Genomic DNA, 26,381 nt, shown 5'->3' on the forward strand with positions numbered 1-26,381 from the left:
TTCCTTCTACCATGTGATGCTGCATTTCTAGCTTGTGGTTTGGTGTCTGGTTTTTTGTTTGTTTTGTTTTTTGGTTTTTTTTAACCACATAATTATAATCATTCCTTACATACAATGTTGTGCCCTGCGTTTGTTTTGTTTTTGTTTTTGTTTTTAACTTAGCATGACATAGCACTTTCTGCATTCTTAAGGAGTTTGTGACCCTGTCATGGATGGCTGTCGTTCCATCACACAGATGTGTGTTGGTTTACCTATACTTGCCCCTGAGTTGGAAATGGGTGTTTTCTGGTTTTGCTGCTACAGTTAATGCAATGCAAAGCTTTATATGTAAAACCTTTTCTTTTTTAGAATTATTCCTTAGAGTAGGACTCTTGATTCCAAGAGAATCCATTTGCTTAAGACTCTTGGAGCACAGTTTCAAATTTCTTTCCAAAAGTGTTGCACATGATTATTCTAACTCTAGTGCATGCTACTTACTTAAAAGTAAAAATGTCAGTGGCTCTCGCCAGTGTCCCAGCACTTTGGGAGGCTGAGGTGGGTGGATCATTTGAGGTCAAGAGTTCAAGATTAGCCTGGCCAAAATGTTGAAACCCTGTCTCTACTAAAAATACAAAAATAGCCGGGCATGGTGGTGGGCACCTGTAGTCCCAGCTACTCAGGAGCCTGAGGCAGGATAATCACTTGAACTCAGGAGGCGGAGGTTGCAGTAAGCCAAGATGGCGCCAGTGCACTCCAGCCTGGGCAGCAGAGCGAGACTCTGTCTCAAAAAAAAAAAAGTGAAACTGTTGCCTCTCCTTTAGGCCAGAGATTGGCTCCTCCAAGCTAAGTAGTGACATGTGCTCCATGGCTGCCCTTTTAGAGGGACGGGTGTGAGGGTAACCTGGTCAAGTAGCCTCTGAGGTGATTTCAAAGGATTTCAAAACAAAATAGGGATTTTTGGAGTCTAGATTTGAGCAAAAGTCAGTATGGGCCAGCACATAGGTACAGAATCTGCCAACTTTGCAATTGAGAAAAGGGGAAAGAAAGCCAACAGTTTTTCCTAGCAGTGTGGGCCTGCATGGTCTCAGGCGCCTGTGTCTGCTGGGTGGGCAGGTCTGCAAGCATTTCTCCATCATCCCCACCCTGAGAGGAGGCAGAAGCCGGCCACAGAAGCGGCACACACAGAGCCAGAGTGCCAGTGGGCTGTGACGCTATTGTCCACTAAGGTTGCTGTGGCACGGGGAGTTTGGTCATCTTTGTAGCATTCTGTAGAAGACCCCTGGGGGTTTCCACCCTTAGGGGCTACACAAATCCCGTCTTCACTTAATGGGACTCGTCATTGACACTTCCTAAGCAAGAACGATGTTGAAAGGTTGTCAGTGTGGTCAGTGGGTAGGGTTAATCAAGGAGGGAAGAAGACACCATCCTTGGTGCTGCAGGTCCTACCTAGCCCTTGAGGTTTGAGAACACCCCTTGGAATAAACTAGAGAGGGAGGCACACTGGGTCAGTGCTACAGATTTCCTCCCAGAAGCTTAGAAGCTGCTGGGGACATGGTAATCCACAGTTGTTTCTGTGTAGCTATGAAATGTGACGTGTTTGGGGCCAAAGATAACTTTTCTCTTTCAGAATAAAGTTTGCTTTTTTTCCTAAAACAGGTAAATGATGGGAGATGAAACGAGATGATAATTCAGATTCTGGCCCTAGATAAGTGCTTGGATTTCCTGAGGTAGGTTGGTTCCTACATTAGGCATAGTATGAGAAACATTTAGGTGCTGCTAAAGGCCCAGGTGGCTCTTCAGTGTCTCTGAAGAACCACAAACACTTCAGGACTTGTCCAAATTATAAGCAAGAGGCTAGGCATTCAAAGAGCTGGGGACAAGCTGTTCAGGTGAGAACACAGGAGCTGAGACCCCAGTGCGGGAAGGGTCTGGGGTATCTGCGGGGTATGGCTGGAGGCAACAGCATGAGAGGGAGTGAGGGATGGGATGGACTGAAGTCCAGGCTCCCTGCCATGGTCCAGCCAGAGGGGACCTAGGCTGGGTTCTGGACCCAGATAGGAATGGGTTAGGTGTGAGGTGCATTTTGGAGGCGGAACAGAAAGGACCAGCTGGGGGATCGAGTGAGGATAAAGAGAAAGGAGGAATTAGGTTTTGTTGCATGAGCAGCCAGTGGGTGGCTGTGTCCTTCAGGGATGGATACAGGGAAGCCCAGGGGCCAGAAGTGGTGCTTTGGACATCTTTTGTCTGGGGCGCCTTTTAGACATCCAAGTAGAAGTGTTGAGTGCTGGGCGCAGTAGCTCACGCCTGTAATCCCAGCACTTTGGGAGGCCGAGTCGGGCGGATCACAAGGTCAGGAGATCGAGACCATCCTGGCCAACATGGTGAAACCCCGTCTCTACTAATATACAAAAAAAATTAGCCAGGCGTAGTGATGCGCGCCTGTAGTCCCAGCTACTCAGGAGGCTGAGGCGGGGGAATCGCTTGAACTCGGGAGGTGGAGATTGCAGTGAGCCAAGATCGTGCCACTGCTCTCCAGCCTGGCGACAGGGCGAGACTCCGTCTCAGTGGTAAAAAATAAAGAAGTATTGAGTAACCAGTGAGCTGACAAGCCCACCACGTGGAGGGCTCGGGTAGGATACATGGGCTTGGGGGAGTGGACCGCATTCTATGATGACAGAGCTGGCTGGCGGTGAGGCGAGGGACAAAGGAACCACTTCCCTGTTGGACCTTGAAGGCTGCATTAGAGCATGAAGAATCTTCCGGAAGAGGACACAGAGTGTTAAAGTAGAGGGGAGTGTGTGTTTCCAGGGCGAGTGAGGAGGCTGGAAGCTTCAGGGCCAGGTCATGGAGGGCACATCCCTTGTGTGAACAATGTGGACTTCTTCCTGATTGCAGCAGGAATTCTGTCCATGGTCATTAAACAGGGTAGTGAAATGATCAGATTTAGCCTCTCACATGATTATTCTGGTAGCAGAGGACTGATGGTGTAAGGATCCCAGCAAGAAACACTCAGGACCCTCAGGGACTCACTCTGCATACAGGGTCCCTATTGTGCCGACTGTGGAGCCGCCTGGCTCACCTGCCCAGGGATTCTGGCCACTTAGCGGAAAGGCCAGTGAGGGACCCGGCAGAGCATGATGGTCTGGGTGCTGGATTCTGTCCTGCTGAGGGTCTGAAGATGCTTATTCACACAGGGCCAGTTGTTAAAAATGTAAGCACTCACACAGATACGCTCTTCTCTCAGTGGTGCCTGCCTTTCTTTTTTTGTTTAATTGCTCCCTGCAGCAGCATATTCCATGGTAGATTCCATGACAGGGCTATTCTCACTCTTGATTTCAGTGGTTTTGATGTTGTGTCTGTTGCCATAGCACCTGGAGCTAAGCCTTATCAAATAATTGCACATCTGGTGATCACTTAGGCTTCTAGAAACGTGAGGCAGGGAGGACCCTCAAGGGGCTCTGGTGAGAACTCTTGCTGCTGAGAGGCTTCACTGCGTTCCCCCGGACTCACCAACAGCCTCATTACACTTGATACATCTGTGTGTGCACCAGTGCATTCAGCGCCTCCATCCTCACTACCCAGCCCCTTGTGAGGCTGGCCAGGTCACAGCTTGCCCTGTTCTGCACCATTCTAGGGCTGAAGAATTTCCCCAAAATATGTCACTAGACAGTGACAGGCCCTTAGTCCAGTGCCTTTGGCGGGGGCCGGCTGGAGCAGCATGGCCATGTTCAGATGCCTGTCCCGCCACTTGTCAGCTGTGTGGCCTCCCCCCCTTCTCCTCCCCGAGGGTAACAGGATCCTCCTGAAAAGTTAGGAGGATTAAATGATTTGATAAATAAAATGTTTCATCCATAAGCACTCAATATACGGTAGCTGTTGTTGTTATTCATCCCACTGTATCTAATTTCTCTACTCTTAAATTTTACAGCTTTACTCGGTAGCCTATAAAATATTCTACATTTGTGGCTCCCATAAATTTCCTCGTTGCTCTGCTGAGGCCATTTCTAGTGCCTGTGTGGTCAGTGTTATTGGAGGGCAACTGATAAACCAGCCATGCTCCCCACTTCCTCTCTAGGGGCTTGGCCTCCTCGGCTGTCTGCAGACCTTTGCCTCTTGCGTTATATCCAGTCCAGCTCTCACGTCTTCCCTGGTGAGCTGGTGTCCAGAAATCTGCTCTGTCACCTTCTGTGTGAGGAGCATCCTCTCCAGTTTGTCTCACTGCCTTAGCTCCCACGGTGCAGAGTTTCCTGGAAGCATGCTTGGAGGGTAGCAGGCCCAGGAGGCACAGTTGTGACTGGAGCCATGGCAGAGCAGCAACTGATACTGGTCACTACGAGTGCCAGCCTCCTTATAAGCACTCCTTTTATAGATAGGGAAGCTGATGCTGAGAGAGGTAAGGTCACTCACCCAAGGTCACTTTAGTAAGTTGCCATGGTGGACTGCTCAGATGGGCCTAGAGCCAGTCTCCTGACCACTAGGTCATGTGGGGACACCAGGTGGCATGAATCTCTGAATCTCATTTTTCTCTGTGCTTGGGGAGGTGGTAACGTAGGTCAGTCCTTGGCGATGGTTAGTTCCCTGCCCAGGGCCTGTCAGCCTTAACGTTCTTCTGATCCTGTTTATGAAATGCAGGTAATATACTGACATTGCAGAAGCTCAGAGAACATAATTGAAAGTCTTGTAGATGGCAGTAAAATGGGAAGATTTTTCAGGCTGGTTTTCTTGTTGGTCTGGTGAGGAGCTAAAAGTTACAGCAGGCGGTCAGCAGAGGGCCCCAGAGCCTCAGAAGTAAACCTAGATTTGGGCACATGCCTGAGTATTGGCAAATTTCTGTAGGCGGGGCCCTTTGGCTCCACAGTGGGGCGACAGGCATTGGAGTGCACGTCTCTGAGCTGGGAGGAAACCCCAGTACCACCAAGACGAAGAGAGGTGTGTAGGAGAAGGTAGAATACCAAGAGCAGTCCCAAAATCTGGTCACCCCCGGTAAGATCACTGGTCCTGCTCCAGTTAAGAGTATGGGTGTGTGATAACAGGGCTGGGGCTTTGTATGTAAACCAGGAACCCAGAAGAGAGCAAAGAGCTGTTTTTCTAGCTCCGTTACTTTGAGATATCCCCCTTCCCCTGATTTCTACTGGATTCTGATTTAGTTACTCTAATGGCCTCTGCATAGACAACCTTTCCCCTTGGGCAGACTGTGATTCCTGGGATTTCCTGAGCAACACTCCCAGGACTCTGCACAGGAAGTGGAGAATGAGGTCATGCCAGGACTGGAAGGGTATTCACCTGCTCTCATAGCAATTGAATGGCAATTCCAGACCTGTTCTTAGTCACTTCTTTCCAATCTGAGGATGCTAACATAAATGTGAAAGACAGACAAATGGTTAAGCACAAAGTGCTTAGGATGGTCCCTTTGTGAGGGTTTGCTATTATTAATAATCTACCAAAAGCCGTATATGTGGCCTTTCAATGCAGCCTGGATCTTTTATTTCATTCTTTTTTTCTTCGAGATTTCCTTTTTTTTCCCCCTTTATAGAGGAAAGCCTGAGAAAATGGCAAGAAAACCAAAATAATATGGTTCTGTGATTAGCAGTCCAGTTTTACGATAGAGATAATTTACCCAGTGCTTGCCTTTAGTGAATGCAGGTGGCATTGCCCAGACCACCCATACAGTAGAGCACATAAGGTCCAGAAGCAAAGACAGCAGCAGATGGCAACTCCTTGGCTGCTGTCACAGAAGCACGTGCTGAGCAGTCTCTAAGTCATGTGTGTTTGCTCTAAAATTAACACCTGGACAATGTAGAATTAATGCCATTAGAAAATGAAATCACTTCTGTTTTCCACACTATGTAAACCATACATCAGAGTGCCCTAAAAACATGGTCTGTAGTGGTATTTCTCTTAGGTCAGGCCACTAGTTAGGTCTCTTATGAGGTTCATTTCATGTGGTTGGTGGGTTTTGGTTTGGTTTTTAAGGAGCGATAACCCTTCCCTATGGGAAATAAGGGGCCTTGGATGAGGTTATGTCCAGTGTTCACTGGTCCCATTTTGAAGTGCCCCAGCTGGACGCACACCTGTGACCCAGGGCCAGCCTTGAATCTAGCCTGGAACAATGACCAGAGAGGAAGTGCTTGGAACCTGAGGCCAGTGGCTTTTCTGTGTCGAGGCTCAGGTTGCACTGTGTGTTTGTGAGTCTTCTTTCTCTTCCAGTTGTTAGGCCTGAAATGCCATTATTCCTTAAGAATAGGGACATAGGGGGCCAGCCTTTTCAGCTGGAAGCCATTCCTCCCAATTGTGTGTGTATTCCCCTCTGGTGCCCTCTCTAATGTCCAGGTGTCTTGTGTGTGCCAGGAGCCCCATGAGAGCTGTGGTGGTCACACAGCCAGGCAGACAGGATGGACAGGAGACTGTGAGGAAGCAGAGGCCAGTGGCTTGACCTGAGCACTCAATGCAGGTGCAACTCAGGGGGGTTCCCCAGCGGCTGTTCTCACAAATGGGGCTTGACTTGGTTCAGAATCATACTTTTTGCACCTGCCGTCAGCACTTTTAAGGTCAGCTTTGTTTTGTGTTAAAAGTTTGCATAAAATTATAAGGTGTATAGCTGGGGAGAAAGAAATTTCTTTGGCATGGAAAGAACTTGAGGCTGGGCACGGTGGTTCACACCTGTAATCTCAACACTTTGGGAGGCCAAGGCGGTCCAATCACTTGAGGCCAGGAGTTCAAGATCAGCCTAACCAACATGGCAAAACCCTATCTCTCCTACAAATACAAAAAAAATTAGCCAGGCATGGTGGCACACGTGGCCTGTAGTTCCAGCTACTTGGAAGGCTGAGGCATGAGAATCGCTTGAACCCAGGAGACAAAGGTTACAGTGAGCCAAAATCACATTGCACTCTAGCCTGGGCAACAGAGCTAGACTCTGTCTCAAAAAAGAGAAAAAAGGTGGCTGGGGGCGGTGGCTCATGCCTATAATCCCAGCACTTTGGGAGACCGTGGCGGGTGGATCTCGAGGTCAGGAGATCGAGACCATTCTGGCTAACATGGTGAAACCCCGTCTCTACTAAAAATACAAAAAATAAGCCAGGCGTGGTGGTGGGCACCTGTAGCCCCAGCTACTTGGGAGGCTGAGAGGCAGGAGAATGGCGTGAACCTGGAAGACGGAGCTTGCAGTGAGCCGAGATCACGCCACTGCACTCCAGCCTGGGCAACAGAGTGAGACTCCGTCTCAAAAAAAAAAAAAAGAAAGAAAAAAGAAGAAGAGGGCCAGGTGCAGTAGCTCAGGCCTGTAATCCCAGCACTTTGGGAGGTCAAGGCGGGCAGATCCCCTGGGGTCAGGAGTTCGAGACCAGCCTGAACAACATGGAGAAACCCCGTCTCTACTAAAAATACACAATTAGCCAGATGTGGTGGCGCGTGCCTGTAATCCCAGCACTTGGGAGGCTGAGGTAGGAGAATCGCTTGAACCCAGGAGGTGGAAGGTTTCAGTGAGCCGAGATCACGCCATTGCACTATAGCCTGGACAACAAGAGTAAAACTCCATCTCAAAAAAAAAAAAAAAGAATTTGAGTAGAGTTAGCGCTACAGGCTTCATGACCGTGCTCCTTTGTTTGTTTGTTTGTTCGTTTGTGTTGAGAGGGTCTTGCTCTGTCACCTAGGCTGGAGCGCTGTGCTGTGATACAATCATAGCTCACTGCAGCCTGACCTCCTGGCCTCAAGCAATCCCCCTGCCTCAGCCTCCTGAGTAGCTGGGACTCTTAAGTGGGCACACTACACCCAGTTAACTTTTTTTAATTTATTTTTTGTAGAGAGTGTCTTGCTTTGTTGTCCAGGCTTGTCTCAAACTCCTGGCCTCAAGTGATCTTCCTGCCTCAGCCTTCCAAAGTTCTGGGATTACGGGTATGGGCCACTATACCCTGCCAAACTCACACTTCCCCTGTTCCCTGGGATATGGCCCAGGAAAGCTTGCCCCTCTGGGGCCTCTAATTCTTGTGTGTGCAGAACCTAGCATGTGTGCAGAAGGATAAGAATTGAATAAGGTGATATCTGTGAAGCGCCTAGCACAGTAAATAGCATACAACAGACTGTTAGTAGTTAGTACCTTATTTGAATATTCCAGAATCACTACTTTTTTCCCTGCCATTGTTAAAAAATTCACCTTTTAAATTGTGGGAGCTCTGCTGTAGTTACATATGAAGCTGTTTTTTCAGCAGTTTCACCAGTAGCCATTCTGTACCCACATTTACTTTATTTGTTTATTTTATTATTTTTATTTATTTTTTATTTTTTTGAAATAGAGTCTCACTCTGTTGCCCAGGCTGGAGTGCAGTGGCGCGATCTCAGCTCAGCTTTAAAGACCTCTGCTTTCCACAACTATAAATGAGTGAGCATCACCTCTTTTTGAACTAGTCTCCCCAAGAATTCCCAGCTGGCTTTTTTCATTTGTTTTTTTGTTTTGTTTTGTTTGGAGATAGAGCCTCTGTTGCCCAGGCCGGAGTGCAGAGATGCGATCATAGCTCACTGCAGCCTCAACCTCCTGGGCTCAAGTGGTCCTCCCACCTTGACCTCCCGAGTAGCTAGGACTACAGGTGTGTGCCACCACATCTGGACTTACTTTCTGTCTTTTTTTTTTTTTTTTTTTTTTTTTTAAAGAGACAGAGGGCTAAGTGCAGTGGCTCACTCCTGTAATCCTAGCACTTTGGGAGGCTGAGGCGGGTGGATCACGAGATCAGGAGTTCGAGACTAGCATGGCCAACATGGTGAAATTCCATCTCTACTAAAAATTCGAAAATTAGGCACAGTGGCTTATGCCTGTAATCCCAATGCTTTGGGAGGCAGAGGTGGGCGGATCATGATGTCAGGAGTTCGAGACCAGCCTGACCAACATGGTGAAGCCCCATCTCTACTAAAAATACAAAAATTAGCTGGGCATGGTGGCGGGCGCCTGTAATCTCAGCTACTCGGGAGGCTGAGGCAGGAGAATTGTTTGAACCTGGGAGGTGGAGGTTGCAGTGAGCTGAGATCACACCATTGCATTCCAGCCTAGGTGACAAGGCAAGACTCCATCGTAAAAAAATAATAATAATTAAAAATTAGCCGGGCATGGTGGCGCATGCCTGTAATCTTGGCCACTCAGAGGCTGAGGCAGGAGAATCGCTTGAGCCCAAGAGGCAGATGTTATAGTGAGCGGAGATCGTGCCAGTGCACACCAGCCTGGGCAACAGAGCAAGACTCCATCTCAAAAAGAGAGAGAGAGAGATGGAGGTCTCCCTGTCTTTCCGAGACTTGTCTCAAACTCCTCAGGTGATCCTCCTGCCTCAGCCTCCCAAAGTGCTGGAATTACAGATGTGCACCACTGCACCCAGCTAATTTTTTTTATTTTTTGTAGAGACAAGGTCATGCTGTGTTGCTCAGGCTTAATATTTTTCTTATTTTCTGTGATGACATGGGATGTTTTATTCTCCAAATCTAGCCAAATGGAGAAATTCCTTGCAGACCCTCACTCTGGGCTGTGGCCTTGGTCTCCTGCACTTGATCCTGCAACTTGCTGTCTTCCCTGCAGACTGCCCTACGTGACAGGCCAGCTTTGTTGTTCTTCACATCACCCCCAGTTGGAACCTGTAGTGGGCTTCTAGAGTCTTTGTCACTCTTGTTAGTCTGGCCCCTTCTTCCCTTCTCACAAACTAAGCCAGTCCCCCACCTGCCTGCCTGTTCTTGCAGATCCTTTTGCCCATCCTCCTACCTGCTCTTCACCCCTTGGCCTGTACTGCTGTCTCCACAAAGCCATCTCCAGCCCACTCCACTGTGTCGAGCCTGTTCTTGAACAGCAGCTGCACTGACAGGAACCACGCTAATTACCGTAAGCAGGCAGGGTAGATAAGTGGGCAGGCAGAGGCCATGGTCTACACCCTGTGGCTTCATAGAAGAATCTCAGTAACCACTGACTTCCCCCACTTGGGATGGTGCTGGTGACCAGTGCAATACTGCCCACAGGTGGGGTGTTTGGTGTTGTAGAGGACACATTGGTCTCAGGAGGTCCAGAGAGTGGTGGGAATGCCCACACCATGCACCTATGCCCCCGTCTCACCCTGAGTCAGTGGAAAGATGGATACATCCTGCCCCTGCCCCGTGTCTCTTGTTAAGACACAATACACCTATAAACCACAGATCCTGAGCCGTAACCCAGGACATCTCAGCACTTTTTTGTACATTTTCCGATTTCAAGACATCCCCCTTGGTCAAATGATAGAACCCAGTAGGGCTCCTCAGCACTGTCCTGGGAGTGTGCTGCCTGTGTCCCAGAGAGCCCCGGCTCCTTGCCTCCCAGTGCTCTACAGCATCCTGTCTCGAGTCCTTCCTCACATCTATCCTCCACCTTGCGCTGCTCACCAGGAAGCCACAGCAGCCTCCTCACTGGCCTTCTTTCTTCCAGGCTCATGCTCCATACCAGCACCAGTGTGCTTATGTGATCACTTAAGTATTTATGTGATGAGTGTTTATCGTTGGGTACCAGCAAGAGAATGTATGTAAGTGGATAAAAATGTAATTCAACATGTGTTTTATGAATTCTGGAAACCTCTTTTTTTCCCCAGAACATCAATTCAGAGTCCAGCTCCTGTTGAAATTCATCAGTGGGTTAAAGTCCGAGTTGTCTTGATGCTACAAGCACTACATCATGTGTGTGTAGTTTCATTCTAAAGTCTGGTTGCTTCACTTGTTATTAAATTTAACAAACATAACTCTCCAACTTGGCGTTTTTGTAGAATGGGATCCTTTTATATAAACATTAGTAAAGACCAAAGTAACTGATACAACTACAAGATTATCATTCCTCCAAAGTAAACATGTATTTAAGGGCAGCTGCTTCCAGGAAGCCATGTGCTCTTCTGGATGGAAAATAAATTGGTGCCATTCTTGGTTTTCTGGGACTTAGTCCCAGTCTCTACAGCCTGCTTTCCATCTGTCCCCCAGAATCAGGACTTAACGTCTCCAACACGTATGAAGAAGATCAGAGGGCACAGCGTGTGTACGAAGGGACAGGAACTTCTCTGATCCACTGCCATCTACTGCTTGATAGTCATCAGTGGCCACTGTCTTGGTCAGCTCAGCTGCCATAGTAAAATACCAGACTAGGGGCTTACATATGCTGTCAGTTTTCCTACAGTTTTGGAGCTACAAGTCTGAAATGAAGTTGTCAGCAGGTTTCATTTCTTGTGAGGCCCCTGTCCTTGGCTTGCAGTGGGCTGTCTTCGTGCTGTGTCTTCACATGGTCTTTTCTGTGTGCTCCTCTGGTGTCTCTCTGTCTTTCTTATAAGGCTATCAGTTAGATTGGAATAGCACCCACCCTATCGGCCTCATTTAATATAATCACCTCTTTAAAGGCCCTGTCTCCAAATACAGTCATTGTCCAAGGTGTCAGAGTTGAGGGCTTCACATAGCATTTGAGGGAGACACAGTTCAGTTCATAACAGCCACAGATAAACGGTGTGTCTTTTTAGCACGTGTAATTCAGTTGGGAAAACAATAGAAAGCACGAGCAGTTACGACTGGGGTAGAGTTGAGCCAAAGACAAGTCTATTCACGCATGAGCAGCTGCGTCCCCACTGTGTTCATTAGGATTTCCAGCCTTCACATGGGCACATGGAGCAGTTGCTGAGCCTAAGTAGAGCGCAGCTTAGGGAGGCTGGCAAAAGGCATGTTGCCTCTGGTGAGGTTTTATCCTGTTGTCCATCTGTGTTATTTAGAGCAGTTTCTGTAGAGAAAAAATAATAAAAACAATATTAGCAAACACCAGAGCAGGCTGCCACTCCGGCAGCTCTCCCAGAACCAAGTAGTTCCCAGAAATCACTCTAGGCCTCCTACGGAAAGGAGAGGCATGGTGGTTCCTCCTGGGCAGACCTTGAGTCCTGCCTTCCTAGGATGGACCCTCGCCCCTGAAAAAGGCTACAGACGGCCTCCTTATGTGTCCACCACGACAAGTTCCTCCCGGGTAGGCCACATAACTGGAACTGAGAATTTGGGCTATGGATTAAGGCTGAAAACACCACTCAAAAAAAAAAAGAGAGGGAAGTCACATTTCAACATACTGTGTTACAAGACCCAGTTACACTACCTCAGTTGTACTTTTGCTTCCAAAGGTCACCTTAGGTTGTCGGACATGAAGAAACTAATGAACCAGTGGGGGTGGAAATTAAACATGCTTTGGGGTCAGAATTTAATTTCTTGCTCATAAATATTTCTGTGAAATGATGGAATCTCCTAAGGTTTGTTTCATACATGATTAACTGTACCAAAAATTTAAATCCAAGAATAAGCAAAAAGAGGAAATAAAAGACGGTCTGTATTTTACCCGACCATCAGTTCAGCACTCTCCTCTGGTTCTGGGTATCCCCTTTTGTCAGCCCCTCCATGCACATTGGAGGAGCCCACTTCCACGTGGCTGGGTCCTCTGCAGTCGGGCAGCAGCACTGTGGTCAGGCATGTGTCATCTCAGGGGAGCAGTGCATGTGCAGGAAATGGATCCTGAAAATCTCACATCCAGGTTGTTTATGAAAGTGATTTCCAGACTGGGCACTGTAGCTCACGCCTGTAGTTCCAGCACTTTGGGAGGTCAAGGCAAGTGGATCACTTGAGGTCAGGAGTTTGAGACCAGCCTGGCCAACATGGTGAAACCCCGTCTCTGTAAAAATAAATACATAAATAGCTGGGCATGGTGGTACGTGCCTGTAATCCCAGCTTATCGGGAAGCTGAGACAGGAGAATCACTTGAACCTGGGAGGCGGAGGTTGCAGTGAGCCGAGAGATCGTGCCAGTGCACTCTGGCGTGGATGGCAGAGCGAAGACTGCATCTCAAAAAAAAAAAAAAAAAAAAAAAAAAGGGTTCCCAAACGCACCATCCACAATCTCACTTTCTTTTTTTTTTTGAGATGGAGTCTTGCCCAGGCTGGAGTGCAGTGATGCGATCTCAGCTCACTGTAATCTCCACCTCCCAGGTTCTAGCAATTCTCCTGCCTCCGCCTCCCAAGTAGCTGGGATCACAAGTGCACACCACCATGTCGGGCTAATTTTTGTATTTTTAGTAGATGGGGTTTTGCCATGTTGGCCAGACTGGTCTCCAAACTCCTGACCTCAAGTGATCCACCCACCTTCGCCTTCCAAAGTGCTGGGATTGCAGGCGTGAGCCACCGCGCCTGGCCAACACAGTCTCAGTTTCAACAATGGTATCTGGCAGGTTTAATACAAAGTTTAGGTCTTGATTTACAAGCATGGACAGACCCCTCACCTCACTCTCTAGCATCTTTGGTCTCTTACTGCTAAATCTGTCAATAATCTTCACTTGAGGCAAGATGGAGTGATGATTTCATAAGTGTTGAGTAAACTCTGCCAGTCTTTTCAGCTGCACTGCAAAGAGTGGATAATGAGTGTGTCAGCCTCCCTGTGCATGCCAGTGGCAAAGATTGGGCTTCTAAAGATCTCGTCATTTCTTTTCTAAATAGAGGTGTCAAAGGATCGGCAAAACCAAGACCTGGATCAAAAGAGGTCAGAGCTTCTCAATTTTACTATGTGTCGGAATCACTTAGAGATCTTGTCAGATGCAACTGTGGTTAGTAGGTATAGCTGGAGCCCGACCGCCCATATTCCTCTCAGGCTGGCAGGTGGAGACAGTCCTGTCTATCCTGCATAGCAAGGGACTGGGTGTGATAGTTTCCCCCAAGGGGACCATCTGTAGCCAGCTGCCTGTGTTGAAATACTCTCTAATGCTCTTTATAGTATTAGGTTCACAGAACTAAAAATCACTTATGCTACTGCTTGTATTCCTGGGGGAGAAGACTAGATTTCAGCTGGATAAGAGCCCTGTGGGGATGAGTGAGGGTATGAGAGTAGTAGCATCTGGAGGCATCGGATGGATAGTATGCTAACGAGATAGTGTTTTACTACTTCCCATAGTAAAGATATGGGGAAGATATACCATGACTAGAATACCCGAACCTTGTGAACCAGGAGAATGAAGGGCATGAAGCCCTGGAAGGGCAACAGCAGGCCCCGGCTACTTCCTAACAGCGTTCTTTCTCAGAACTGGGATCTCTGGCCCTGCTTCTGAGCCCTCCACCCTGGGTGTCTCCCACCTACATTTTTTATTCTTCTGTGTCAAGTTGACCCTTTTTTCCTCCCTCCTGTGACCCTCATACTCAATTCATATCTCCTGTCCCCAAGAGAGGCTTCCCTTTTTGTCACATTTTACTAGCAAGGAGGGAAAGATTAAAAGCCCGCTTGGCCGGGCGTGGTGGCTCACACCTGTAATCACAGCACTTTGGGAGCCAAGGCGGGCAGATCACGAAGTCAGGAGATCGAGACCATCCTGGCTAACAGGGTGAAACCCTGTCTCTACTAAAAATACAAAAAAGTAGCCAGGTATGGTGGTGGGCGCCTGTAGTCCCAGTTACTCAGGAAGCTGAGGCAGGAGAATGGCATGAACCTGGGAGGCAGAGCTTGCAGTGAGCCGAGATCACACCACTGCACTCCAGCCTGGGCCAACAGAGCGAGACTCTGTCTCCAAAAAAAAAAAAAAAAGAAAGGAAAAAAAAGTCCGCTTTGCTATTTACTCTGAAAAGGAATTTGATTTTTATGAGAATGTGAAAAACTACCGGGGCAGCCGCTTTTCTATGCCTGCTATATAAACAGTACTTTGCAAGATGTCCTGTCTGATGTCCACAAAGGGGTGTTATCAACCCCAAGTTCAGACAGTTTTGTATTCTTCTATCCCTGGATACATGAATTCCTGCCATCTTTACACGGCACCCTAAAATACCAATGCGAAGTTACCTGCTCAACTGGAAGCTGCGCTGTACCCTGGAACCAGCACTTCTGCTGAATGACTCTGGATGAAGCCTCGACTTCCTCCTTCCCACCACATGCCCAGACCCCAGTGGCTCCTTTCCTGTCCTGGTCCAGCCACTTTAAGTCCAGCTGTTGTCAACCTGGGCATGAGGAGGAGTGTCAAGATGGCCTTTGTCCTACCTGGAAGGAAGCTTCCTGGAATCTGCAGCCTCTCTTCCAGGGCATGCTGACAGCGGAGTTCCAGCAGGCAAGAGCTGGTTTTGCTGGTTGTTCCTGCCAGGCCAGGATTCCCAGTAAAACCCTGGGAAGCCCAGGGGTAGCCCAAGTAGTGAGCAAAGACAAGGTCAGCCTGGCTTGTTTCTGCCCAAGTGGTAGCAGTGTTTCTATTTGACAGTTTGAAATGATGTGTTATTAGATCTTCCTACGCATGGCCCTGCTCCTGCAGGATGGAGAAGGCTGGGGTTCCCCTGGTTCCCGGGCATTGTTCCTCATCAGCAGAGTCACCTCCAGGGTAACTAGAGATGGGGCCGGTTTTCAGTTCCTGGCAGTGATCCCCGGGACTTCTATTGTGAGAATGAGCCTTTGGATGCCTTTTTAAAGAAACTTTGATTCTGAATGAATTCTAAATTAATGGCTTTTAAACTTTTTGCTTGTAACCTATAGGAAGAAATATAAATTACCATAAGCCTCATCCAAACATAAATAAATGTAGGTATAACAGAAACAGTTTTATAAAACAAATACTTGACACATGGAGTGTGCCCTAGTATTTTCTGTTTTAGCTTTCTTTAAAAACCACTAGTCATAATCTCCTGAAATGACTTTACAACCCACCAAAGGGCCACAGTTTATAGTTTTAAAAGTCATGGCTGGCCAGGCACAGTGCCTTACAGCTGTAATCCCAGGATATGGGAGGCTGAGGTGGGTGCATCCTTTGAGCCCAGGAGTTTGACACCAGGCTGGGCAACATATCAAGACCTAGTCTCTACAAAACATTAGCCAGATATGGTGGCATGCGCCTGTGATCACAGCTACTATGGGCACTGAGGTGGCAGGATCACTTGAGTCTAGGCTTAAGCCCAGTGAGCTATGATGGCACCACTGACTGCACCCCAGCCTGGTGACAGAATAAGACCCTGTCTCAAAAAAAAAAAAAAAAAAAAAAGTCATTGCTATAGTAACTTCGGTTCCACAACCTGTATTGTATGGAGCATCTACAGGGAGCAAATCCTTTGGAAGGAGCTTAGTCACAGCCGCCTCTCCTGCGCTTTCCAGGCTTTGCGAGGCTTGGCAGGAAGGCGAGAGTGGCCCCACCTTCAGAGGCGCAGCTCAGAGGGCTTGAGAGCTCCCCGTGAAAGGGATCCCTGCAGGTGGAGTTCTCTGGGAATCAACCTCATGCAAAGCCATTGCAGAGGCTCTTCTTCAGCATCTGTTTACTCTGGGCACAGGCCAAAGCCCTTATCATCACCTCCCAGGCCCCAGGCAGCCTGTAAACCCAACCCTCCTCTCCTCCTTACAGCTCTGCCCACCCTGCTCCTCCCTGTTCCCTGTGCCTGGAATTCTCGACTTTAAGTCTTCATTTACCTGCACCTTCACAAAGAGGCCTTCCCTGACCACCAGTTTATAGTTGTGAACTATTTTCGCCTCTCCACCCCAGTGAATTCTTCCTTCCTGTATTTTTTTTCTCCTCAGCACTTACAATCATGTCTTACTATATATTTCACTTAACATGTGTCCCCACCGCAGAGCAGGACCCATAGTCCTTAGTAGGAGCTCACATATTGGTCTTGGAATTTTTTTTTTTTTCCAAGAGCAACCAGTCTCGCTCTGCCGCCCAGGCTGGAGTGCAGTGGCCGGATCTCAGCTCACTGCAGGCTCCGCCTCCCGGGTTCACGCAATTCTCCTGCCTCAGCCTCCCCAGTAGCTGGGACTACAGGCGCCCGCCACCTCGCCCGGCTAGTTTTTTGTATTTTTTAGTAGAGACGGGGTTTCACCGTGTCAGCCAGGATGGTCTCGATCTCCTGACCTCGTGATCCGCCCGCCTCGGCCTCCCAAAGTGCTGGGATTACAGGCTTGAGCCACCGCGCCCAGCCGGTCTTGGAATTTTTATATGAATGTCCACATCCTGCCATTGCCTGGGTGTTGCTGATGCAGTGTCAGTGATTTTGTTAAACAGCCATTTGAGAGAAACAGTCACCTGTATTTGAATAATATAAGGGAATTGGTAGTTTTGTTTGTAGTTACTATGATAAAGATAAAATTGAACTTTGATTTATTCCAGAAAGACTTTACCCTCCCACTCTGTCCTCGAAGCCCTGGTCCCCATAGTATAGTAAAAAGCCAGCAGCTATGTGTGGTCTCTCCCAGAGCAGTCAAGCTGATGTCTCGGTGCCTTGTAACTTTCCATCCCTAGGGGGCAGCATTAGCACAGAAACCACATATAAAGCTTCGCCTATTCCAATTTGTCACCTAATCCTGGTGGCTCAGGGAAACAACTTTTCTAATCCACAGAAACAAGACTTCAAGATTTCTTTTTTCAAAGCCTGCTTCTGTACATAGAAATGGTAGATGAGGTGTATATGAAAACCAAAAAAAATTTAAGAACAACGTGAAATCTTCCCCAAAGAAGCCCTTTCCTCAGGACTAGGAGGTGAGGTAGGGGAGGCTTTGTAATGCTTCCCAGAGCTCTCACTTGGCCACTCCCAGATTTGAATTAATTCATGTTAGAATTTTGTGTGTCTTGGCCAGATGCGGTGGCTCACTCCTGTAATCCCAGCACTTTGGGAGGCCAAGGCGGCCAGATCACCTGAGGTCAGGAGTTCAAGACCAGCCTGGCCAACGTGGTGAAACCCTGTCTCTACTAAAAAATAGAAAAATTAACCAGGTGTGTTGACGGGCCCTTGTGACCTACCCTCCTCAGCTTCCCAAAGTGCTGGGATTACAGGCTTGAGCTACTGTGTCCAGCCTCAAGTGAACTTTTTTTTTTTTTTGAGACAGAGTCTCACTCTGTCACCCAGGCGGACTCCCACTCTGTTGCCCAGGCTGGAGTGCAGTGGCAGGATCTCGACTCCCAGCTACTCGGGAGGCTGTGGCAGGAATAATTGTTTGAACCTGGGAGGCGGAGGTTGCAGTGAGCCAAGAACGTGCCATTGCACTCCAGCGTGGGCAACAAGAGCAAAACTTTATCTCAAAAAAAAAAAAAAAAAAAAAAAAAAAATTTTGTGTCCTTTAAGAACTGGACCCAGGCAGTTTGGACTATCTTGTTTCTGAGAGTGCACAGGAGAATGCTGGCCAGTGAGGGAAGCCTGCAGCCTACCCTTGGGCAGCAACTGGCCTTCCACAGCCCCTGGGGGTGTCGGGGAGAGCCAGGCTGGGACACAGACAGACAGACTGCGCATTTTCAGTCCTGACCCCTCTAAACCGGAAGTTCTCTTGGGCACACATTTTCAGGGTTTTCTTTTTGTGAGCTCCTTTTATCCTGATTGAAGAGATACCAGCTTCCACGTCTTGAAACTATAGGAGAAAATCAAGAAAGAACATCCTAATTGAAATACATGCAGTACTTTCTCACACCATCTGCAAGCATTTGGTCATTAGCCGTTTGGTGATAACTGCTCTTTGTAGTTTAATGCATTAAATTGGGGAAAGACATTAGGGAGCAAAGAAAGGAACGACAGTAACTCATATCTTCAGGGCTCAAGCTGTAATGAATTAACCTGAAAGGGTCGTATATATTAATAATTTCATTTTCTCATAAACTACTTGGAATAATTATAAATAAGACCCAATAGGAAGGAAATAATGTTCTTTCAGGGAGGATGTGGATATGCTTTTCTTGCCCATGTAAAGTACAAAAAAGTCCCAGTAGTTGGGTGGGATACATTTATAACTCTGCATGGAGAAGATGTGCTTTGTCTTGCCAGCCTCCACCTGAGACATTCAGCACCTTGTGTCGCTCAAATCTAGTGCTAGGCCCTAGAAATCCAAAGATACCTGAGACGTACTGTGGTTGATTACAAGCCTCTCCAGGTCAGGAATTCTCCTGGCTTCATCTCCATCACATCCCCATGTGGCACAGAATAGGCACTCAAGTGAACTTGTTTTTTGTTTCGGGGTTTTTGTTTTGTTTTGAGGCGGACTCCCACTCTGTTGCCCAGGCTGGAGTGCAGTGGCAGGATCTCGACTCACTGCACCCTCTGCCTTCTGGGTTCAAGTGATTCTTCTGCCTCAGCCTCCTGAGTAGCTGGGATTACAGGCGTGCGCCACCACACCCAGCTAATTTTTGTATTTTTAGTAGAGACGGGGTTTCACTCTGTTGGCCAGGCTGGTCTCGATCTCCTGACCTTGTGACCTACCCTCCTCAGCTTCCCAAAGTGCTGGGATTACAGGCTTGAGCTACTGTGTCCAGCCTCAAGTGAACTTTTTTTTTTTTTTGAGACAGAGTCTCACTCTGTCACCCAGGCTGGAGTGCAGTGGCGCGATCTCAGCTCACTGCAAGCTCTGCCTCCCAGGTTCACGCCATTCTCCTGCCTCAGCCTCCCAAGTAGCTGGGACTACAGGCACCCACCACCATGCCTGGCTAATTTTTTTTTTTGTATTTTTATTAGAGACGGGGTTTCACTGTATTAGCCAGGATGCTCTCGATCTCCTGACCTCGTGATCCACCCACCTCGGCTTCCCAAAGTGCTGGGATTACAGGCGTGAGCCACCACGCCTGGCCAAGTGAACTTTTTTTTTAATGGATGAATTGAGCCCTCCATGCCAAGCCTGTCCATAGTGACCAGCAGGACATTATCTTTGCCACAAGGAGCGCCTGGCTTTTGGAAAAGATGTGACATACAAGACGCCATTAAAAGTGCAGTAACAATGCATAAGCCAAGGGCTCTGGGAGCCCAGTGAGCAAATGCCAGCTTTTCCCGGGTCATTTGGGTTTCCCAGAGCCACTGGTATTTGAAAGGAGAACTGGTGAGTAGGTGTTGCCAGAGGAGAAGGGACATTCTTAGGCAGCGTTTTGTGCCATTGAGGGCTTAGTGAGTGTGGGTGCTGACTCAGGGAGAACTGATTCTCTGAGCTCTCTCTCCTGTCCCAGCTCCGTCTACTGTCCTGCTTGCATTCCCTCTGCCTGGAACGGTTTTCTACCAGATAGACTTCAGGTTCAAGCAGAAGTGCCAGCTCCACACAGGCCTTCCCTGACAAACCAGTGTCAGATGGCACCCTCCCTGTTAACACTACCTGCCCCTTACTTGGCTTTAGTTTCCTCTGAAGTACTCACCGTCTTCCTCAGAGTATAGAGTTATCTGTTTGTGAGTAGACTGTAAAAGGACAGGGGCTTCGTTTTATACCGATCCCACTCTGCAGCACTGATGGAAGGCTCTCAATGGCACTGGTGGAAGGGGCAAAGGTGGGAACGTGAGACTGTCTTCATTCCTTTCAGTGCAGAAGCTGTCTCTGTTACCTGCATTGCTGTAAACAAAACTGACCCAGAGCAGTTTCAGTGATGGTGATAATCTCAAGCAATGCCATTAGCACATCTTAATGCCATGATCCTGGCTACCTTTGAGGAGGTAAGTGGCATGTATTTATAAGTAAGGGTCCAGGGGTTGGTTGAAGGAGTGACTATGGAACACTTTCATGGAGCCTGTCTCTGTTTAGGCAGTAATGGAAATCTAAAAATGGACTTCCTTTTGCTATGCCGCCAGACGTGCAACTGGCCAAAGGTGGCAGGAACAGCTACTTCCTCACACGTATCCAGTCTGAGATCACCCTGTGATTAGCAGGTTCTCATCATTACCAGTAAGAAAGGGTATCCTCAGGTCTGATTCCATCCCATCCTGCCTCTTACTTAGCATTCCCAGCTCTCCAGGAAGCCCAGGCAAGCAGGCATCCTGCACAGCTGCAGCTGCCTTTGATGCCCTGACGCTCACACCCAGCTTTGCTGATTGTTCCTCTCTGGTCTCCTCACACAAGATGCCATTGTAACCTCGGTTTGTCTCATGAGCCACATGCCCTTGGGTTCTCCAGTAAATAGTGACCTGCTCTTGCTAGCAAATACCATGTCAGCATGCAGTGGGACTAAAGTAGAAAGAGCAAGTAGATTTGGGATCAGACAGACTCATGTCCAAAGCTCTGTGACCTCGACCAAGTTAATTGGACCCTCTGAGCCTTCTTTTTCTCTTACCTTTTTTGTTTTTGCTTTTGTTTTTGTTTGAGCAGAGTCTCACTGCGTTGTCCAGGCTGGAGTGCAGTGGCACAATTCAGCTCACTGCAACCTCTGCCTCCCAGGTTCAAACGATTCTCATGCCTCAGCCTCCCAAGTAGCTGGGATTATAGACATGCACTGCCACGCCTGGCTAATTTTTGTGTTTTTTGTAGAGACGGGATTTCACCATGTTGGCCAGGCTGGTCTCAAACTCCTGACCTCAAGTGATCCATCTGCCTCGGCCTCCCACAGTGCTGGGATTACAAGTGTGAGCCACCACACCCGGCCGTATTTACTTTTTTAAAAATGGGAATAATGCTCCAGTACTTCCCTGTAGAGTTGCTGTGAAGATTGAGATGTAAAGCACCCTGTGTGAAGATGTGTAAATTTTCAGTCCTAGCAGGTTTCATTTCTTTCTTTAACAAAAAATCTAGGCCTACAAGCTGGGTGCACACCTTTAAGTTCAGGCTACTAAGGAGACTGCCACGAGCTATGCTGGCACCACTGGGCAATACAGTGAGACCCCATCCCTTCAATAAACAGCCCACAGGGACCAGGCACAGTGGTTCATGCCTGTAATCCCAGCACTTTGGGAGGCCGAGGTGGGCAGATCACTTGAGGCCAGGAATTCAAGACCAGTCTAGCCAATGTGGCGAAACCCTGTCTTTACTAAAAATATAAAAATTAGCTGGGTATGGTGGTGCATACCTGTAATTCCAGCTACTTGGGAGACTGAGGCATGAGAATCTTGAACCCTGGAGGCAGAGGTTGCAGTGAGTCGGAATCACACCACTGCACTTCAGCCTAGATGACAAACCGAGATGCTGTCTTCAAAAAAAAAAAACCTAAGCCTTCAGGAACATTGGGCTAGTACTGTGAAAAGCAGGAGTGTTAGACCTTTGTTAAAGATGTTCCCCAGGCCAGACGTGGTGGCTCACATCTGTAATCCCAGCACTTTGGGAGGCTGAGTCTTGCAGATTGCTTGACTCCAGGAGTTTGAGACGAGTCTGGGCAACATGGCAAGACCCCATCTCTACAAAAAATTAGCCAGGCATGGTGGTGCACACCTGTGGTCCCAGCTACTTGGGAGGCTGAGGTGGGAGGATGACTTGAGCCAGGGAGGTCGTGACTGTAGTGAGCCAAGATTGTGCCACTGCACTCCAGCCTGGGTGACACAGTGAGACCCTGTCTCAATCAATCATTAAAATTAAAACAGTACCTCACGCCTGTAATCCCAGCACTTTGGGAGGCCAAGGTGGGTGAATCACGAGGTCAAGAGATTGAGACCATCCTGGCCAACATTGTGAAACCCCATCTCTACTAAAAATAGAAAAATTAGCTGGGTGTGGTGGCAGGCGCCTGTATTCCCAGCTACTTGGGAGACTGAGGCAGGAGAATCACTTGAACCCGGAAGGCAGAGGTTGCAGTGAACCGAGATTGCACCACTGCACTTCAGCCTGGCAACAAAGCGATACTCCATCTCAAAAAAAAAAAAAAAAAAAAAAAATTAAAACAGGGCGGGCTCTGTGGCTCTGTGGCAACACTTTGGGAGGTCATGGTGGGCAGATCGCTTGGGCCCAGAAATTTGAGACCAGCCTGGGAAACATAGCAATACCTGTCTGTACAAATAAAATAACAAAATTTAGCTGTAGTGCCACGTGATCGTAGTCCCCGCTACTCGGAAGGTAGAGGCAAGAGAATTGCCTCTAGAACCAGGAGGTCAAGGTTATAGCGAGCCGTAATAGCACCACTGTGCTCCAGCCTGGGCAACAGAGCAAGACCTTGTCTCTAAAAAATAATTAATTAATTAAAATATTAAGAATAATAGTAATAAAGTCCCTTTCTGAAACCGTATCAGGAAATGTGGTTCTCTTATTCTTAACAAAAAAATATAGGTGTGCTGCTGTTGCCCCGTTGCAGGTCAGCCTTACCTGCCCCTGCCAGGCTTGGTGTTGGCACACCTTGGTTCAGGAAGTAAGCTGTGCCCTTGTTTATGGAGGACTATTGCGGAAATCTAACCAAGAATCAAATCCAGACTCTGAGCCTGTTCCCCTCGAAGTTATTTACTTGGTCTTAGTTTAGAAAGGAGGTGCTGCAAGGTCCTACAACCCCAGCAAACCATCCCTTTAACAATAGCAGCCAGAAGAATCTTTTGAAATGTCAACCAGATGGTTGCATTTCCCACCTGATCAGCCTGGCTTTCCAAACTCCTCCCTTACAGCCTCAGTCCTACTGGGTGACCATGGTCCATTCTCAGCTCTCCCCCAGTGGGCTCCAGCCATACTGACTTTCTCAGCATGAGACAGACCCTCTCCTGCCCTGAAGCCTTCACCCTTGCTCTTCCCTCTGTACCCGTACATAGCTGACTCCTCCTTTAAGACTCAGCTTAAATGTCACATCCTCTAATGGGCTCTCCTGGCCCCTAGTCTCTGTTAATATCTGTGTTTTTCAATAAAACATAAGCGTCATGAAGATAGAATCTGAGCCTAACTTGTTTGTTGCTGTATCTCCAGTGTCTCATACAAATGACAGAAATTCAGCAAATATTGGAAGAGCACATAAGTGAGTGAATAAGTAAGCTGGTCTGGAACTAAACTTGCCTCTGCCTCCCGCCCTTACTCAGATCTTATCCTGCACCACTTGATCTAAGTTTGTGTTTCCACCAGTCTTACTAGTGTCCCACATCAGAAACCTAGAAGTCTTTCTAGGCTTCTGTCTCACCCTCATCTCTTTCATAGACTCTTCCAGTTGCTTCTCAACCATCTTTCTGTCTTTGGTCTCAAGCTCATTAATTAATGGAAGTATTCTGACACATTGCTGCACTATCCAGGCCTCCTCCATGGCCTTTCAATATTGAGAGCAGCAGATGCACGATTTTATTGCTCGCCGTATCAGAAAAATTGTGCAGAGGACACCCTCAGCGTATGTGTTTATTTGTAGGTTACATGTGTGCTACTGTTGTAACATTGCAAAACATACACAGATACAGAAAACCATTTTTTTTTTTTTTTTTTTTTTTTTTTTTGAGACGGAGTCTCGCTCTGTCACCCAGGCTGGAGTGCAGTGGCCGGATCTCAGCTCACTGCAAGCTCCGCCTGCCGGGTTTACGCCATTCTCCTGCCTCAGCCTCCCGAGTAGCTGGGACTACAGGCGCCTGCCACCTCGCCCTGTTAGTTTTTTGTATTTTTTAGTAGAGGCGGGGTTTCACCGTGTTAGCCAGGATGGTCTCGATCTCCTGACCTCGTTATGCGCCCGTCTCAGCCTCCCAAAGTGCTGGGATTACAGGCTTGAGCCACCGCGCCCGGCCGATACAGAAAACTTAAAAGAGTATAATGAGGCCGGGCACGGTGGCTCACACCTGTAATCCCAGCACTTTGGGAGGCCGAGGCAGGCGGATCACGAGGTCAGGAGATCGAGACCATCCCGGCTAACACGGTGAAACCCCATCTTTACTAAATATACAAAAAATTAGCGGGGCGAGGTGGCAGGCGCCTGTAGTCCCAGCTACTCGGGAGGCTGAGGCAGGAGAATGGCGTGAACCTGGGAGGCGGAGCTTGCAGTGAGCCAAGATGGTGCCACTGCACTCCAGTCTGGGCAACAGAGCAAGACTCTGTCTCAAAAAAAAAAAAAAGAGGGGGGTGTAATGAAATGAATCATACTTTAAAATATACTGTTTTATTCAAGTGAGGTAAAAAAATTTTTTTTTTTTTAGGCAGTCTCTGTCACCCGGACTGAACTGCAATAGCGTGATCATAGCTCACTGCAGCCTCTACCTCCCAGGCTCAAGAAATCCTCCCACCTCAGCCTCCCAAGTAGCTGAGACTACAGGCACATACCACCACACCCAGCTATATATTTTTGTATTTTTTGTAGAGGTGGGGTCTCACTCTGTTGCCCAGGCTGGTCTCAAATTCCTGGACTTAAGTGATCTGCCCACATCGGCTTCCCAGAGTGCTAAGACTACAAGCGTGAGCCACTGTGCCTGGCCCAAAATAATTTTATTTAATGAGATGAAAACTTTCTGTGCTTATTAAAATAGGAATCTATCGAACTATGTTTCATTGTTGAAATGTTTGGTTTGAGCATCTGGTTCTGAGGTTCAGATACTTGGCTTTAATGGCTTTCATTGCTGGAAAAGCATTTCACTAAGATGTAGATCCCAGTAGGAGAAGCACTTTATTGGTTGCATGGAGGTTCTGATTACTCATGGCATTTACTGTAGTCAATCCCATGAAGATGTCAGCTCCTCAAAGAATCCTTGTCTGACTCACCTCTTTCTCCTCCGCATGCATATGCATGCTCCCCTGCCGTGTGTGCGTGCACGTTACACTGAACTTCCATTATGCTGTACTTGATTTGCCCCAATATGTAACTCTGTTGGTAGAATGCACTCCTTGAAGGCAAGGACCAAGCCTTATTCGGCTCATATGTGCATTCTTGACTTAGGAAAACTAGAGGTTCTTGGATTCCCTTAGTGAAAGGAAAGAAAGTCCACTGAATCTTTGATTTTGTTGAACTTTGTTGATTCTCAGGGGTTCCACCATAAACCCCTGAGATTTAAGGGATTCTGTCTTAAAATCAGTGTCTTTCTGGACCTTCTGTATGTCATTTGGGTCTATGGGTGGGGAGGACCAGAATCTCTGACAACTGGAAGACACAGATGGCCTGGAAGCCCATGGTCCCGTGGTCCCTCGCTGAGCATTTGTGAATAGTCAAGTGTCCGGGCCTTTTACCTCAAGAGTGCTGGGGATTTATAGTCTCACCATTGTTGTTTTGTTTTGTTTTGTTTTTTTGAGACAGAATGTCACTCTTGTTGCCCAGGCTGGAGTGCAGTGGCGCGATCTCAGCTCACCGAAATCACTGCCTCCTGGGTTCAAGCTGTTCTGCCTCAGCCTCTTGAGTAACTGGGATTACAGGCATGCACCACCATGCCTGGCTAATTTTGTATTTTTAGTAGAGATGGGGTTTCCCCTGTTGGTCAGGCTGGTCTCAAACTCCCAACCTCAGGTGATCCACCCGCCTCGGCCTCCCAAAGTGCTGGGATTACAGGCGTGAGCCACCGCGCCCAGCCCAGTCTCACCATTTTTTGAGGTGACAGAACAGAGGGCTGAAATTTCTGAAGCTACTTCTGGATTGACCACAACCTAATGCCCTGTGGCATGTCAGTGACTTCTCTCCCCTAGAGAGTTAGTTGACAGGTTTCACTGGAGGAACCATTTTAAAAGTAAGGGAGAAGTTTGTACTGTATTCTGCTTCTGAGACAAGGGTGGATGGAAGTCAGCAACTGAAATCTAGCGCGCACAGGGACGGACACCTTCCAGGTGGCTTTGCAAGGAAGGCAAGGAAACAAACACAGAACCCGGTGACTGGC

General features: G+C 48.0%; 2 protein-coding genes across 32 annotated transcripts in view; both read left to right on the forward strand.

The window, feature by feature from the left end:
• The window catches only part of ACTB (actin beta), a 468,316-nt gene that overhangs the window by 303,580 nt on the left and 138,355 nt on the right, over positions 1-26,381 (forward strand). Inside the window, exon 1 of one of the 28 annotated variants that reach the window (XM_050784131.1) lies at positions 11,522-11,525. The exons of the other annotated variants lie outside the window; for them this stretch is intronic. The gene's annotated coding sequence lies outside the window, so the exon portion shown is untranslated. Of the gene's footprint in view, positions 1-11,521; positions 11,526-26,381 lie in introns of those variants that run through there. 28 annotated transcript variants of the gene reach the window in all.
• LOC126950451 (E3 ubiquitin-protein ligase RNF216) overlaps positions 1-26,381 on the forward strand; it is a 162,407-nt gene that overhangs the window by 99,037 nt on the left and 36,989 nt on the right. The gene's annotated exons all lie outside the window — the stretch shown is intronic.

This window comes from Macaca thibetana, chromosome 3 (genome assembly GCF_024542745.1).
Source record: "Macaca thibetana thibetana isolate TM-01 chromosome 3, ASM2454274v1, whole genome shotgun sequence".
NCBI classification, from domain to species: Eukaryota; Metazoa; Chordata; class Mammalia; order Primates; family Cercopithecidae; genus Macaca; species Macaca thibetana.